Source organism: Petaurus breviceps, unplaced genomic scaffold, assembly GCF_028583685.1.
Source record: "Petaurus breviceps papuanus isolate PSGF00001 unplaced genomic scaffold, PetGlider_PUasm1.0 90823, whole genome shotgun sequence".
Classification (NCBI taxonomy): domain Eukaryota; kingdom Metazoa; phylum Chordata; class Mammalia; order Diprotodontia; family Petauridae; genus Petaurus; species Petaurus breviceps.
This window is the reverse complement of record NW_027187352.1, coordinates 8,360,157-8,376,469: the sequence shown is the minus strand read 5'-3', so window position 1 is coordinate 8,376,469 and position 16,313 is coordinate 8,360,157. Positions and strand designations below refer to the sequence as shown.

Here is a 16,313-nt window from a genome sequence, read left to right as displayed (position 1 = left end):
ACATTCAGTGGACCCCTTTGAAATTACTCTGTGGCTTCCAAGGTTCTGTAGCCAGGAATTCAGGAAGCAAGAATTAAATGTTTTCCAGTGGTCCTTTCTGCTCAAATTCTATGATCTGCAGAATGGGGTAATACTTATATTACCTTCCTCACAAGATTATTGAAGAAAATAGGTTGTAAATTTGAAAACCCTATAGAAACATTCCTATTGTTATGATGATGATGATTTGATGATGTGTATGTATGTAGAGAGGTAAGAAACTTCCAGTGTAGAAATGCTCTCTATGCAGATGGAAAATTCTAGGTGCTTGATACTTCTGTTCCCTCTGGGGAATACTTACTAACATAATACATACTTATTTGTTTAATGCCTCTTTGAGACCCTGTTTGGGGGTTTCTTGGCAAAGATACTGGAGTGGTTTGTCATTTCCTTCTCCAGTCATTTTACAGATGAGTAACTGAGGCAAATAAAGGTTAAGTGACTTGCCCAGGGTCACACAGCTAATATAAGTGTCTGAGGACAGATTTGAAGTTAGGTCTTCCTGACTCCATGCCCAGGGGCTCAATCCACTGCACCATCTAGCTGCCCAATAACAGCATCATAAAATATTTATTTCTTTTCTAGATCTAGGTGAAGGCAACCAGGGTCTCTGGTGATCTCCCTGAGAAATCACAGAAGGCCATAGACAAGAGTTAGATAGGCTCAGAAGACATGGATGCCTTGCCACTCGTACCTTTGGAGGGAGTACCCACTCATACCTATGAAATTACAGATCCATGGCATGATAGGAAATCATTAATAACTGGCCCTTTCCCCAAAAGATGCACAGGACTAACTTTTAAATTTAATTTGCATAATTAGCATTTTCTCCATTACTTTTTAAAGCCTCAACAATCAACGAAATAAATCAAGACCTGATTTCTAGCATTTGCCATTTTTCACTCTGAAAATTTAACAATCAGCTCTGGTACTGAACTGGCTCCAGCATGCCCCTGCATGGAGGGCTTTCTCCATATCAGCTCTGCATTTATACCACTCCAGCCTGCACCCTGATGGCGTGGGTCCCCCTTGTTCCACCTTCCTTTACCGCACAAAAAAAGCCAAATAAAGAAACAATGACAGAGACCCAAGTAAGTCATTAAATACAAAGTCTGCCATTAATTAATTCAATAAACATTTATTAAGCATCTACTAGGTGCCAGACACCCTGGTAAGTGCTGGGGATATAAAGAGGCAAAAGACAGTTTCTGCCCTCAAGGAATCTACAGTCTAATGAGGGAGACAACATGCAAACAAATATATACAAAGCAAGTGATATGCAGAATAAATAGGAAATATTTAAAAGAAGGAAAGCATTGGGATTAGGAGAGGTTAGGGGAAGACACAACAAACATTATTACTGCATTTTGCTACTAATAAACAGTTCACATTTCTATAGGCTTTAATGTTTACAAAAATCTTTCCAGGTGGGTAGTAGACGCATCGTTATCACTCCCCATATTATGGGTGAAGAAACTGTCGCTCAGAAAGAAATGACTTGCCCAAGGTCACAGGGCCAGGTAGAGTGGAGCTGTTCTCTCCCCTGACTCCAAGAACAGCCTTCTTTCTATTACACAGACTTCAGCTGCTCTTCCACTGTTTGAAGAAGCACAGACCTGAGGGTGGGTGGCATCCAGAGAGAGGACCCTACAGTTCCCCAGGGACCACCAGAGGAAGAAGTCAGGTTTGCAGAAGAGAGGAGGGGAGGGAGAGGAATGCTTGGGCAGTGACGTCACGTGCCAGCCCGGAGATTCCCCCGTCTCTTGCGTCACCCTCACATTACGTCACCCCAAGCAAGCACTCTCCCTTCCCCCTACTCCCTGTGGGCTTTGCTCACGTGTGTCTGTCCGGTTTCCCTCCTCCCCTCAGCCCCTCCTCCTCCTAGACTTAGTCCACCTACTTTAGGGGAGAATTTGGGGGGAGGGAGGGCTCAGTCCGGACGCTCGAAGCCTCCAATGGGAGAGGCTGAGAGTTCTGGGGACAGGAGGAGGCGGCCGGGGGAGATGGAAGGAGGGGTGTGAGAGTGGGGGGAAGGGAGGGGAGAGGAGGAGGAGGAGGAGAAGGACTGGGCTCTGGAGCAGCTGACAATAGAGACGGCTAGAGGGAGCAGGAGGAGGGGGGGAGGAAGGGTAGCAAAAGAGGCGGCAGAAGGTAGGGGCTGCATTGTGGAGGCACCCCTCTCTCCCTCCCTCTCTCCCGGGACCTTGCGAGGAAAAGGCAGCAGAGAAAGGAGGGCGGGGGAGACGAAGGGGCCGTCCGGGTCCCCAGCTGAGGACAGAAGCGCCACAGAGAGAGAGAGAGAGCGAGAGAGAGCGAGAGAGAGAGAGAGAGCGAGAGAGAGAGAGAGAGAGAGAGAGAGAGAGAGAGAGAGAGAGAGAGAGAGAGAGAGAGAGAGAGAGAGAGAGAGAGAGAGAGAGAGAGAGAGAGAGAGAGAGAGAGAAGGAGAAGGAGAGGGAGTGTAGGGGAAGCGAGGGGGAGGAAGGGAGGCAGAGCGAGCAAGGGAGTGATCAAGGCAGAGGGAGTGATAAAGGGAGAGAGGGAGGAAAGGAGGGAAACCGGGCTTGCGGCGGGAGCGGCAGCAGCAGCTGGAGGAGCAAGAGAGAGAAGGTGAGTCCCGCGGCTGCGATGGGCGTGCTAGGCTCGGGGGCTGAGCTTGATGCCATCCAGCACTTGAAGCCCAGGGTGGATTACGGTGGGTGAGGGGAGCCGGCGTCCTGGGCTGGGCGAGTCCTGGGGACGGGGTGTGCATGAGGATTGTCTTGCCCCTCTCCTTGGAGGGGGTCCCCCACTCTGGTCCGGGTTGCTCTCCCTTTCCCCACTGTGCTGATCCGCAACTCAGTGACTGACGGGGGAGGGGAAGTCTCCTCCATCTCGGACCAAGTTCCCCTGAGGTAGAGGATGGGACCAGGGCTGGGGGAGGGGCGCCAGGTGAGTTGACTTCAGACTAGGGGGAGGGGATGGGGTGGTGGAGTGGAGCGGAGTTCGGACTGAGGGTAGATCTAAAGTTTGGAGCGTGTGCAGGTCTCCGGGGCAGGCTCCGCAGGGCAGCCATCCTTAACCCCGGTTCCCGGCTCAGCTGCGCCGGGCTGGCCCAACAAAGACAGTGTTGCCCCTTGGGGTCTTTGCCCCGCCGCTGGCTCGGGCTGGGACAGAGTGTGGAGCCCATGGGGGAGGGGCAGCAAAGGCCCGTGGGTGGCTGGGACTACCCTGGGTGATGGGGGAGCATCGGGGACGGGTTGGGGGCGGGGAGTTGGGTACCGGTACAGGTTTGGCGACTTCCTCCAACTTTGTTTGCTTTTCTTGAGTGACAGACTCTGCGATTCTGCAAGGTTTAATCCAGCCCTTTTGGACTCCCCTAGGTATTATCAATAAGTTAATTAGTCAATAAACAGTTATTTAGCGCCTACTTTGTGCCAGGTACGGGTGCCAATTGCTGAGGATGTAAAAGGAAGCAAAAGACAGTCCCTCTCCCCAAGAACTCACAGTCTGATGGGAGAGACAGCAAGCAAATAAATATGAACAAATAAGCAACGAATAGGAAATAATTAAAAGAGAGGGAGCTCCAGAAGTAAGCGGGGCTACTAAAGGTTTCCTGTAGAAGATGGGATTTTAGTTTGGACTGAAAAGAAGCAAGGAGAGCCTGGGAAGCAGGCTTATTGCCGAGTAACCTGCGCAGGTAGGCCCAGGAGTCATCCCCTTATTCCTAAAATCATAGGGGTAAGAGCAGGAAGGGACCTCAGAGCTAGTCCAACCCTCTCCTTTCACAGAGGTGGAAACTGAGGCCCAGGGAGGTTGTAAGGAAGAAAGCACTGCTACTAAGTGGCCTAACTGGGATTAGAATCCAGACCCTCAGACGACAAACCCTGCATCCTTTTGAGGGCTTCTCTTTGCCTTACAAAACCTAATCTAGTTTTTACTTCAGTAAATATTTATTAAGTAGATATTATATGTGAAGTCCTGTATTAGACCTTGAGGCTACAAGGGAGAAAAAAGTTCACTTTTCTATCATCCCTTAAAGTTTACTAAGAACTTTCCTCACAAAAGCCCCATGACCTATAAACTAAGTTGTATCATCTCCATTTTATAGATGAAGACACTGAGGTGCAGAAAGGTAAAAGTGACTTGTCCAGGGGCTGGAATCCAGGTCTTCTGACCAGTGCCCTTTTCACTGTGCCTTGCAGATCCTAGAAGTGAGAGGGTTCTCACCCCCAAGGAGAGGCAGCTTGGAGTCGGGGGATGTGGTGCTGAAGTTGGAGGCAGAGAGACCTGGATTCAGATCTACCTTCCTGTCTGTGATTATGAAGAAGTCAGCTCACCTCTCTGAGCCTCATTTTCCTCATCTGTAAAATGGGACAATTATAACCTGTCAAACCTACTTTACAGTGAAATAATGTAGGTGAAGGGCCTCCATTAAAATGTTGTACAAATGGCAGTCATAAAATCTCATCTGCTAGGGGAGATACAACATACATAGAATAATTCAAGTTACAAGGAAAGGAGAAATCAGTCCTCAAGTGAGCAGCTACTATGTACCAAGCACTGTAAATACAAAAAAAAAGTCCCTCCTCCCCTCCTAGGGCAAAGGCCCTGCCCTCAAGGAGCTTATTTCTGCTAGGAGAAACAACCTGTATATATGTGTATGTATATATGTTTATACATATACACTTGCACACATATGTGTGTATATATGTGTATATATATGAATGTGAATATATGAACAAACTATAAGGTTAGGAGAGGGGGAAGGCACTAAGCCTTTGGGAGGTATTTGCAGGTGGCTCTTGAGTTGGGCTTAGTGATTCGAAGATGGGTGAGTAGGCAGATCACTCCAGGAATGAGGAAGAGCAGGTGCAAAGACAGGAGATGAAATGTCATGAATAGGCAGTAACTGGCAAGCCAGTCTGGGAAGGTAGGTTGGAGTCAGATTGTGAAGGACTCTGAATGCTAAGCAGAGTGTTTTATTCTGGAGGCAATGGAGAGCACCTGGAACTTTGAGCAGGGGAGTGCCTGGGGTCAGACTCGAGCTTTAAGAATGCCATTTTGGCATCTGTGTAGAAGATGGATCTGAGGGGGGAGAGACCAGTAAGGAAGCCATTGTAATAATTCAGGAAGGAGGTGATTAAGGCAATGAGCTAGGGTGGCAGCCCTGTTAGCAGAGAGAAGGGGGAATGAATTCAAGACATGTAGAGGTAGCATGTCTAAGGGGACAGTTAGGTGATACAGTGGATAGAGTCTGGTGCCTGGGGTCAGGAAGACTTATCTTCCTGAGTTCAAATCTGGCCCCAGAAACTTGCTAGCTGTGTAATTAAGAGATGGTAATGAAGTTCATGGGAGTTAAAATAGTATAGAGGAGAGAAGAGAGAAGGGCCAGAATAGATCCAGTGGACCAGAGCCAACCTTGGGACATCCACCTTTGAGGTGGAGACGGAAAGAGGCTGACAGGGGGGTCTAGGAGAAATCTCAGCTAGAAAGGGAAGCATGGCAATCTGGGAAGGCTTCTTTGTGGAAGTGGCTACTGCCCCAGATCTTGAAGGAAGAAGTTTCCAAGAATGGGGTTTTTTCTAGGCTAAGTTGGGGGAAATTGGAGAGGGTGGGGTGAAATTCAGGAACAGCAACTCCCCTAGGAGGCTACCTCACCATTACTTAAGAATAGTCATTTAATAAATGTTTTTTGAATTGTGAAAAAATATAAGATGCTAAGGACTTGGGCTCTTGTCTCAGCCTTGCTATATATGCTGTCCTTGTGACCCTCTGAGTCTCAGTCTCCCACTCTGTAGAAAAAGGATCACAATCACCCTCCCCTCCCCCACATACCCCACTGCTTCTCTTCTTGGCCTGGTGGGAGGATGGGATGAGATAATAGCTGGGTGTGGTCTCTGGGGTAGTATAGTATGAAACACAACTATTAAAAAGCCAGAGGAAAAGTAATCAGAATTATTTGATTTCCCTCATTTCCTCCTAAAAGGCAGGGTTCCTTTAATGCCCTCAGCTTGCATATTTTAACGGTAACTATCACAGGGTAGCTTTATGGCACAACATTAACACATAGGGAGATGGAGTCTTTAAGACTGTGGTTGTCGGGTGTCTAGGTAGAATGTCTGGCTTTTATTTTTGTTTAACTCTTTGAAGAGCTGCCCTTGTTTTATTTCTTTTCTTTTTTTCTCAAGACAGTGGGGGTTAAATGACTTGCCTAGGGTCACACAGTAAGTGTCAGGTGTCAGATGATGAATTTGAACTCAGGGTCTCCTGACTCCAGGGCTGGTGCTCTATCTACTTCAACACCTAGCTGCCCTGATCATTTTATTTCTAGAGAGGTGATAGTGCTGTAATGGCAAGAGCAGGAAACTTAGCATGAGAAGACCTGGGTTTGAATACTGACCCTGCCACTTTTTGCCTCTATGACTTTGAACAAGTCATTTCCCTTCTCTGGGCCTCAGTTTCTTCCTTTGTAAAATGAGGATGAGCCTGACGAACTCTTGAGTTTCCCACTAATCCTAAATCCAAGAGTCTTATGATAGCAAAGCAAAGAGTTTATATTGTGGTCATGTATGTATACTAGTTCAAAGTTAAGTCAACCAGTCAATGAATATTTATTTAGTATTTAGTAGTAGGTGCTTATCTACTGCTCTCTAAGCTCTGGGGAATGAAAGTAAGAAAAAGGAAGTTCCTACCTGTCTAACGAGTGAGACAACAAACAAGCAAACAAATATATGTGGAGTGGTATGAAACTGAGGGAAGGCACCAGAATTGAGAAGAGTTGGGAGAGGCTTCCAGTAAAAGAAGGGATTTTATTTGGGACTTAAAGGGAACCAGGGAGGTTGTTTGGTAGAGTGGAGGAGGGAGAGCATTCCAAGAGCAAGGGATGGGCAGAGAGAACAACCAGAGACAGAGATGGGGGGTCCTGATCAGAGAACAGTCAGGAGGCCAGATCAAGAAGTACATATGGGGGACTAAGAGACTGGAAGGGTAGAAGGAGGCTAGATGATGAAGGGCTTTAAATGCCAGGTGGAGGATTTTGTGTTTGATCCTGGAGGCAATAGGGAGTCAAGGGAGTTTATTGAGTAGGAGAATGATGTGATGGAACTTGTATTTGAGGAAGATCACAAAAGATGTGACTGAATGGAGGATGGATTGGAGCAGAGAGACACTGGGAGGCATTTAGACCCACCAGTAGGCTAGGGCAATAGTCCAGGTGTGAGGTGATGAGGGCTTGCACCAGAGGAGGGACAATGTCAGAGGAGAGATGGGGGCAGATGCTGCTAAGGTGAAATCCACAAGCCTTGGCAACAGCTTGCATATTGAGAGTGAGGACTTCTAGGTTGTGAGTCTGAGGGACTTGGAAGTTGGTGTTGTCGTCTGCTGAAATAGGGAAGGTTTGGAGGAAAGATACCAAGTTCTGTTTTGGACATGTTGAGTCTGAGATGTCTATTGGACATCCAGTTTGAGATGTCTGAAAGGCATTTTGGAGATGTGAGATTGGAAGACAGCAGAAATACTGAGGCAGGAAAGAGAGATTTGAGAAATCAGTATAGAAATGGCCATTAAATCCACGGGAGCTGATGAGATCACCAGGCGAAGTGGTGTGAAGGGACAAGAGAAGAGGGTCCAGGACAGAGCCCTGTTAATCCAGCCAGCACCTTGTGATTCCTCATACATCACATTCCATCTTCCAACTTTGTCTTTGTGTTGGCTATCCTCCTTGCTTGGAATGTATTTCTTGCCTCCATCTCTTAGAATTTGTAGTTTTCTCCAAGTCTCAGCTCAAACACCACCTTCCACATTTCCTGAGCCTGCCAGCTGCTCATGGTGTATTTATTTTGTTTTCACTTGTGTAGGTACCAGTTGTTTCTTGAATAGAATGTAAGCTCCTTGGGGGCAGGGACTGTTTAATTTTTGTCTTTGTATTTCTGTTGTCTAACACACAGTAGGCACTTAATAAATGCTTATTGATTGATTGATACAGAATTTGAACCCAGGTCTCCTGACTCCAAATCTAACTAGGGAAAATTGCTATTGAAATAACCCAAGAGGAACTATGCTTTGGTCCTTGCAACCCAATTTTAAAGCCTAGATAAGCACCCACACTTTTGTGTTGAAGCCTCTGAGCCTAAAGTTACCTCCGGTTCTCCTGTGGTTTTTGCCTCTCTTTAGTGCTTCTGATGTTAATGCCATACAAGGATGTGCTTGACTCCACACTGGGGCGAGTGCAGGCTCTACCGGATGCAGTCCTTTAAATGCCTTCTGTCTCTTTCACTTTTCTTTTTCGTTTAATGACACTTTCCACAATTTTCCCCCTCCTTAGCTTCTCTCTCATAGAGCTGTCCCATTCTTCCTGAAGCTGAAAGGTATATTCTGGTTCTTTCTCTTTCTCAACCCCTAAGCCCTCTTGTCAAGAACAATCTTCTTTCAGACACTGGATTATCAGTGAGGGAGGTAAAAATAAAACTACTGGGAGAATCAGAAACCTTACTTTCCCCCTTTCCCGAAGTCTGTGCTACTGGTTTTGTTAAATTTCACCTAACTCCTCCCCATCCCCTTAAACGGGTAGGAATAGAAGAATGCCAACTTCTGTACAATAAAGACAGAGCTTTGAGGTTCATAAAAAAAAAAAAAAGACTTTTTGCCCCTTGCTGGTTTAGGACCATAAAATGCATGAGCTGGACAGTTCTTCTATCTGTTGATTGTCAAGTTTTCAATTGTGAGCATTTACACTTCAGAAACTGGCAAATGCTCCAAATCAAAGTTTAATTTTTTTTTAATAGAAAGCAATGGGAAAATGTTAATAGTAATAATCATAATGACAATAAGTAACATTTTATTGTGCTTGTTATGTTCTAGGTACTGTGCTAAGCCCTTTACAATTATTATCTCATTTGACGATTAAATTTTAAAATGTATCATGTGTATATTCCCCTTTCCCCTCCCCCCACTCCCTCCTCCAATTATTAAACATTTGTCTGACTGGGACAGCCCTTAGAACAGAGAATGTTAAGAGTTTAGGATCTCAGAGCTGGTAGAAACCTTAGGGATCAGCTACTTAGCTCAACCACCTTGTTTTAGAGGAGGAAATGGAAGTCTAGAGAGGAAATGACTTCCCTCCTTAGATGTTAGTGGTGAAGCTGATCCAAGATCCTCTCCTTGTGCTTTCCCTTCTACCATTTTCCCTCATTGGCTTGTGTGGTCAAGTTGCCAATTTCCAGATTGCTTCTTGGTTTCTGATGGCTGATGTTCAAATTTGTGATTTAAGAAGAGCCTGGACCGAAAATCAAATTGGGGGGGGGGCGGTATTGTATTACCTTGGGTAATGCACTCGAACCCTCAAGTTCAAATTTTCTCCTCTGTAAAATTATGATGTCCACTCTCCAAGGTTGGTCCTACACCCTAATTATGATTTTGTGACTCAGAGACCTCAGTCAACCATTTATTTAGAGTTTAACCTTACTTATGTCTGGCGCTTTGCTAGAGATATAAAGAAAAAAACACAATCCCTGCCCTGGGGAACTCAAATTCTCCTGGAGGGGGGGCAACATATATACAATGTAAATGAATACAGTCTTTGAGGGAAGGGACTAGGGGAGGGCTGAAGATTGTTACAGAGGGGAAGAACTGAGAAAGGCTTTTAGAAGTTGAGATTTAATCTGAATCTTGAAAGAAGCAAGGGAATCTAGGAATTGGAGATGAGTTAGGAGAGCATTCCAAGCATGGGAGACTGCCAATGCAAATGTGTGGAGTAGGGATTTGGAATGCTGAGTATGAGGAACTGCAGCAAATAGACCCACATAGCTGGATCTTAGAGTTCATAAAAGGGAGGAAAGTGTAAGAAGATTGGAGAGGTGTAGGAAGGGGCCAAGTTATGAAGGGCTTTACAAGCCAGAGAGTTTTATATTTGATCCAGAGATAAGAGGGAGCCACTGTAGTTTAGTAAGGGGTGTGATCTGGCCAGAACTTTGAGTTAAGATCAGTTTGACAGCTGATTGGGGGATGGCCTGGAGTGGTGAGAGACTTGAGACAGCAGAACCACCAATAGGCTATTGCAAGAGTTTAAGCATGAAGTGATGAGGGGGCCTTAGGGTGATGCCAGTGTCAGAAGAGAGAAGAGGGCATAGGTCTGTATTTGTATCTTTCTCTATCTCTCTCTAATGAGGGATGCTATAAAGATAGAAATGACAGGTTTTGACAAGTGATTGGATATGGGGATTAAGGGAAGAATTGAGGAGGACACCTAGGTTGTGAACCTGGGTGACTGGGATTAGTGGGACCCTTAACACTACTAGGGAAGTTAGGAAGAGGGAAAGGGTTGGGAGGAGAATGATAGCAAATTCAATTCTGTACATGTTCTGTTTAAGATGTCTATGGGACATCCAGTTCAAGACAAGTAGTCAGAGATGAGAGATGTGAAGGTGAAAAAGACAAGTTTGGACATGTGGGATGAATGCAAGTTAAGAATCAAGGATGGCATTGAAGTTGAAAGCCTGGGTAACATGGGGTATAATGGTGCCATCAACAGTAATAAGGAAGATGGGACAAGGAGAAGGTTTGGGTGGAAAGATAATGAGTTCTATTTTCATGTGCTGAGTTTGAGGGCATCCAATTCAAGATGTCTAAGAGACATGAGAGAGAGAGAGAAAGAGAGAGAGAGAGAGAGAGAGAGAGAGAGAGAGAGAGAGAGAGAGAGAGAGAGAGAGAGAGAGAGAGAGAGAAAGAGAGAGAGAGAGAGAGAGAGTATTAGGGCTAGATAACAGATCTGGCAATCTTGTACAGAGGTAATAGTTGAATCCATAGGAATGGGTGAGATTACCAAGAGAAATAGTATAGAGGAAAAAGAAAAGAGGACCCAGGGTATAGCTTTAGGGAACACATCCAGGGTTATTGGACTTATGCCAGATAGAGATCTAGCAAAAAAAAAAACCCTGAGGAATAGTAAGATGGCTAGGAGCAGAACCAGGAGAGCAGTGTCATGAAAAAGCCAGAGAAAATACCAGGCATGAAAGGATGAAGGTATCAAAGGTTGCAAAGAGGTCAAGAAGAATGAACATTGAGAAAATGTCATTAGATTTGCCATTAGTTCAGTGGTGACTTCGGACAGGACATCACTTGAATGATGAAGTTCTGCCAGACTACAGGCAGGTTTTAAGTGAGAGAGGAGAGGAAGTGGAGGCATTGATGGATGGCTCTCTCTCTCTCTCTCTCTCTCTCTCTCTCTCTCTGTCTCTCTCTCTCTTTCTCTCTTTCTCTCTGTCTCTCTCTCTCTCTCTCTCTCTCTCTCTCTCTCCTCCTGGAATAGCCAAGAAAAGAAAGATATAGTGTAATGCTTACTGGAAATAGTCTGGGTCCAAAACATATCCAAAGTTGAACTCATTATATTTCCTCCCCCAAAAAACCTCCTTTTCCAAACTCAGCACTCTATCCTCAGAAAGAGATCATTCCTCTTTCACCCATCAGTAACATCCCACTCCCCAGTGTTGCTGAGTCACTTGTGGTTGAACCTTCATTTCCCTTTGCTGATCTCATCAGAAATTCATAAATATAATTTACCGAAGGGTTTCCCCCCATGCACTTACAGCTTGTTCTCTAGGGAAAAACTTCTCCCTCTTCAGTCTTTCATGAGAGTTGAAATTGCTTCTGTGCAGTGATTCTGAAGTCCATCTGATTTCCTGTCTAGGAATATTTAAGTCTAGAAAGAAATAAGGAAACATTGGCCCATTATTAGTCTGCTTGTGCGGTATTGATTGCCTGGATGAAATTGATCTGATTCTTAGTTATAAAAATTCCATTACCTCTTGGCAGTTGTTCTGGGGGGCAGGATTAGGCCATTTGTATTCAGGATAGGAAATCCAGCAGAGAGTCATCTGGACATATGGAACCCCTTGAGATTGGGGAAGGTTGCAGCTGGGGCTGAGACTGGGAGAAAAAAAATCCCTCCCTCTGTTTAGTATACCAAGACTTTAGGAGCAAATAGAGAAAGTGAGTGAATGTCAAAATCTGAGTAGGAATGGATTCACTGAAGGGTTCGGCTTTTCTTGTTGTGGATTCAGGGTGGTAACATAGACTGTGGATTGTAGTGGAAAGGGTATTGGACTTGCAATCTGAGAACCTTGAGTTTGAATCTTGCCTCTGACACAGTAGCTGTGTGATCACAGATAAGTCCTCTCTGAGCAAGTTTCCTCATTGTAAAATGGGAATAATGATATTCATAGTGGAGAAGCAGTTTCTGGGATAGTAGAAAGACAGTCTGCCTTAAGAGTCAGGAGAACCTGGGTTCAAGTCAGTCTAGCTATGTGACCCTAGTCAAATCAGGGACTCAGGTATCTCTTGTAAGACTATTAAGTCAAAGAGCAGGTACTGATCTGAGTGGATAGAGGGAGTTTCTTGACTTGGAGTTCATTATACCAATAAATCATTGGTCCTCAGGGAAAAAAGGTAACTATAATATTTAACCTTACTGGTTGTTGTGCTGATCAAATGATATAATGTGTATAAAGCCCTTTGTGAACTTCAAAGTGTTATGTGAATGATAAACATAAATCTGCTGGGGGAGGGGGGGTGAGGGTAGGGCTTTTTTTTTTTTTTTTGCCTTCATGTCCCTTTTATATCCCTTCCAGCCCAGTACACTGCAGCTACTAGAAAACAGACTTTTTGAATTGAAGAATAGCAGTGCTTCCTTTGGTTAGGCTCAGCATAGATATTAGAAAGCCTGTTTATCTTTCAGTGGTCAAGTGGTTAGAGCCCCTGCCCTGGACTCAGGAGGATCTGAGTTCAAATTCCGCCTCAGGCACTTACTAGCTATGTGACTCTGGGCAAGTCACTTAACCCTGATTGTTTAAAAAAAAAAAAGCCAGCTTACCTGCCACAAAATAAAAAAGGGTCATAGAACATCAGATCAAGAAGGGATATTAGGGCAGGGAATGCTAGATCTGAAAGGAGTCTTAGCACAAAGATGGGTGGTCAGGGCAGAAGAATTTTAGAACATTGAATGTTAGACCAGACAAGGATCTTCTCTCTCTCTCTCTCTCTTTTTTTTTTTGCTTTTTGGAGGGCAATCGGGGTTAAGTGACTTGCCCAAAGTCACACGGCTAAGGGATCTTCTCTTTTAAAAACTATATTTTAGGGGCGGCTAGGTGGCACAGTGAATAGAGCACCGGCCCTGGAGTCAGGAGGACCTAAGTTCAAATCCGACCTTAGACACTTAACACTTACTAGCCGTGTGACCTTGGGCAAGTCAGTTAACCCCAATTGCCCTGCCTTCCCCCCTCAAAAAATAAAAAAATAAAAATTATATTTTATTCTTTTAATCAGGAAAAAATCTGCCTCCTCACTTCACACATACCTCCCCCCACCCCGCTCTCCAACTTGAGAACTAAAGGAAAACAGACCTTGGAAGGGAATCTGAAAACATGGAATCTTCTAACTGAGAGGGACCTTTAAAGCTTGTCCAGCATAGCCCTCATTTTACTGAGGCTCTGAGGGGAAATAACTAACCCAAGGTCACACCAAGCCAGACCAGAACCCAGATTCCTTCATCCCCCCACGGGGTATAATACATCCTCTCTTGTGTTGGTTTTAGCACTCACTATTGGGAGAGGACCTGAATATGGTTGTAGATGGTGCCTAATGAGGAATTAACTATACAACCCAATTTGCTCTTCTGATACATGAGGGACAGCTTCAGCTAGCTAAGAATACATCCTGTATGGAAGTTTTATGGTTTTTCCCTGAAGGATCCCTTCAGGTGGGGGTGGGGAATGCTTCCTGGGGCCTGCCTGACTGCCTGGCTTTGCTCCAATTTCCTTGTCTCTGCCGGGATCTCCTGATGCTTGGGGTCTGAATGTGGCTGTTAACATACTATTAAACCAGCCTCGAAGATACATTGCACAAGCTGTGTTGATTCTATGTCAGCAGCGATACAGGCATTAGGAACATTTCCATTTCTCTAAGTATCTCTCTCACTGAACTTAAGGACCTTCTTTTCTCCTCACTTCTCTTATCTGACTTGAAATTGCTCCAATCAGATTTGTTCCCTTCAGGTTAGAAATTAAAACTTTTTGGGTGGCTAGGTGGCACAGTGAATAGAGCACTGGCCCTGGAGTCAGGAGGACCTGAGTTCAAATCCAGCCTCAGACACTTTACACAAAAACTAACCGAATGACCTTGGGCAAGTCACTTAACTCCAATTGCCCTCCAAAAAAAAAGCAAAAAAAAAATTAAAACTTTGTTGCTGTTGTTCCATTGTTTCTGATTCTTCATGACCCATTTAGGGCTTTCTTGGCAAAGATACTGGAGTGGTTTGCCATTTCCTTCTCTAGGTCATTTTATAGATGAGGAAGCTGAGGTAAACAGGACTAAGTGACTTGCCCAGGGTCACACAGCTAGTAATCAATTGTCTGAGGCTAAATTTGAACTGGGGTCTTCCTGACCCCAGGCCCAGGTGCTCTATCCACTTTGCAACCTGGCTGCCCTAGAAATTAGGTGACTAATTCATGGGTGCTTCTAGTTAGATCCAGCTGCCAGCTTCCTGCCATCAGCTGGATTAGCTGATTGAGTCCAACTCAGTGATTTCTGGCTTCATAGTTTTTCAGGAGTAATTTTTAGATTACTTTTGTAATCAAGTACAAGGAGAAATTGCACTAAGCTTGCACATCTGTGGTTCAGTTTACAGTTGCAGAATGTTTTCTCCTCTATGATTTTCTGAGGAAGGTAGTGTAACCACTATTTTCCCCATGTTATAAATGGGGGAAATGAGACTCCAAGCTAGAGGGATTTGTTCCAGCAGCTGAGGGTGAATCTGGGGGAAAATAATAAAGGCCCTGCCCTTAGGGAGTGGCACATTGGAGAAGAGCTAAATTGGTAAGATAGATGTATTGCCTGTCACCACTGTGTCGGAGAGCCATCTGGAATTCTACAGTAATACTAAGTAACATCCTTCATTCAAATAGCACTTTATAAATGTATTTAAGAAGCTCTTCTTCCCTCTCCCATTGCCACCACACGAGTTCAGGCCTTATCTCCCCTCTTTTGTACCTTACGATTCATAAATGAATTTTTTTCCATCACATCATTTCTGGATATATCCCTGCCTTGTAACAATGGAAAAATAATTATATAAAATCCACTTCAGAGAGCATAGGAAATAATAAGTACTCTTGTAGTTTTCTACTTAGAAGAGGAAGGTATATTTTCATGATCTGTTCTCTGGCATCCAGATAGGGGAATACATTTAGAGTTCCTTTTTTTCCTTTAAAAGATGGTAGTCATTGTGTGTGTTGTTCACTTGACTTGACTATCATTACTTTGCATCTGTACAGATCTTCCCATGTTTCTCTGAATTCCTTATGTATGTTACTTTTTTGTTGCACAATAATATTCTTTAAAAAAATCTATGCCTTTGGTTTTTACATTACATTCTTTCTGAATGTATCTCTCTACACCTTACCTAAAGAGCCTCCTCTTGTAATAAAGATTAAAAAAGAAAGAGAAAAAAATTCAGCAAAACCAACCAGCTCATGGATCATGTCTGACAACCTCTACACCACTCCACACCTTTCAGGCCTCCCTTTTGCAAGGACATGACAATATTCATGTCCCACAGTTTGTTTGGTCATTTCCCAATTAGCCTACAAAAAGTCACCTGGATTCTTGTAATAACCTTTTAACTGGTCTCCACTCCTTTCCATCCATCCCTTGTTCAACTGCCCGCATAGCCTTTCAACATACAAACCCAATGATTGTATCATTCCTCAAAAACTTTTAATGGCTCCTAATTACCTATCCAATCAGATTTAAACTCTTTGAGTCTGGCATTCAAGGCCTTCCACAATCTAGCTACAACCTGCCTTGCAGACTTATCTCATACCACTCCCCTTTATCCATTCTGTGCTCCAGCTGTAGAGCTCTCCATTTTTGTTCTGCCTTTTTCCTCTTGGCTTGGCCACTCTTCTCTCTATCCAGGCTCCCTTGAAATTTCTCGACATTTGAAGTCCCACCTTTCTTTTCTTCAAGGCCTGACTCAGAAATTACCACCATTAAACCTTCCCAGACTGCCAGCTAGGACTGGTAGTTCTAGAACATGCTTGCTCCCTCCTCACTCTCCTTTATCCTATCATATTCTACCTTGTATCAGGAGTGAGTGTGTGTGTGTGTGTGTGTGTGTGTGTGTGTGTAAGAGAGAGAGAGAGAAAAGGAAGGGGGGAAGGAGAGAAAGAGGAAGAGAAGGAAGGAGAGAAAGAGAAGCAGAGAGAGAGAGAGAGAGAGAGAGAGAGAGAGAGAGAGAGAGAGAG

At 44.5% G+C, this 16,313-nt stretch overlaps 1 protein-coding gene across 2 annotated transcripts in view; it reads left to right on the top strand.

Moving 5' to 3' along the window:
• Window positions 1–2,438: 2,438 nt before the first annotated feature.
• Window positions 2,439–16,313, top strand: part of PAK1 (p21 (RAC1) activated kinase 1) — a 205,465-nt gene continuing 191,590 nt past the window's right edge. For both annotated transcript variants that reach the window (XM_069070913.1, XM_069070915.1), the window contains exon 1: window positions 2,439–2,646. The gene's annotated coding sequence lies outside the window, so the exon portion shown is untranslated. The remainder of the gene's footprint in view (window positions 2,647–16,313) is intronic.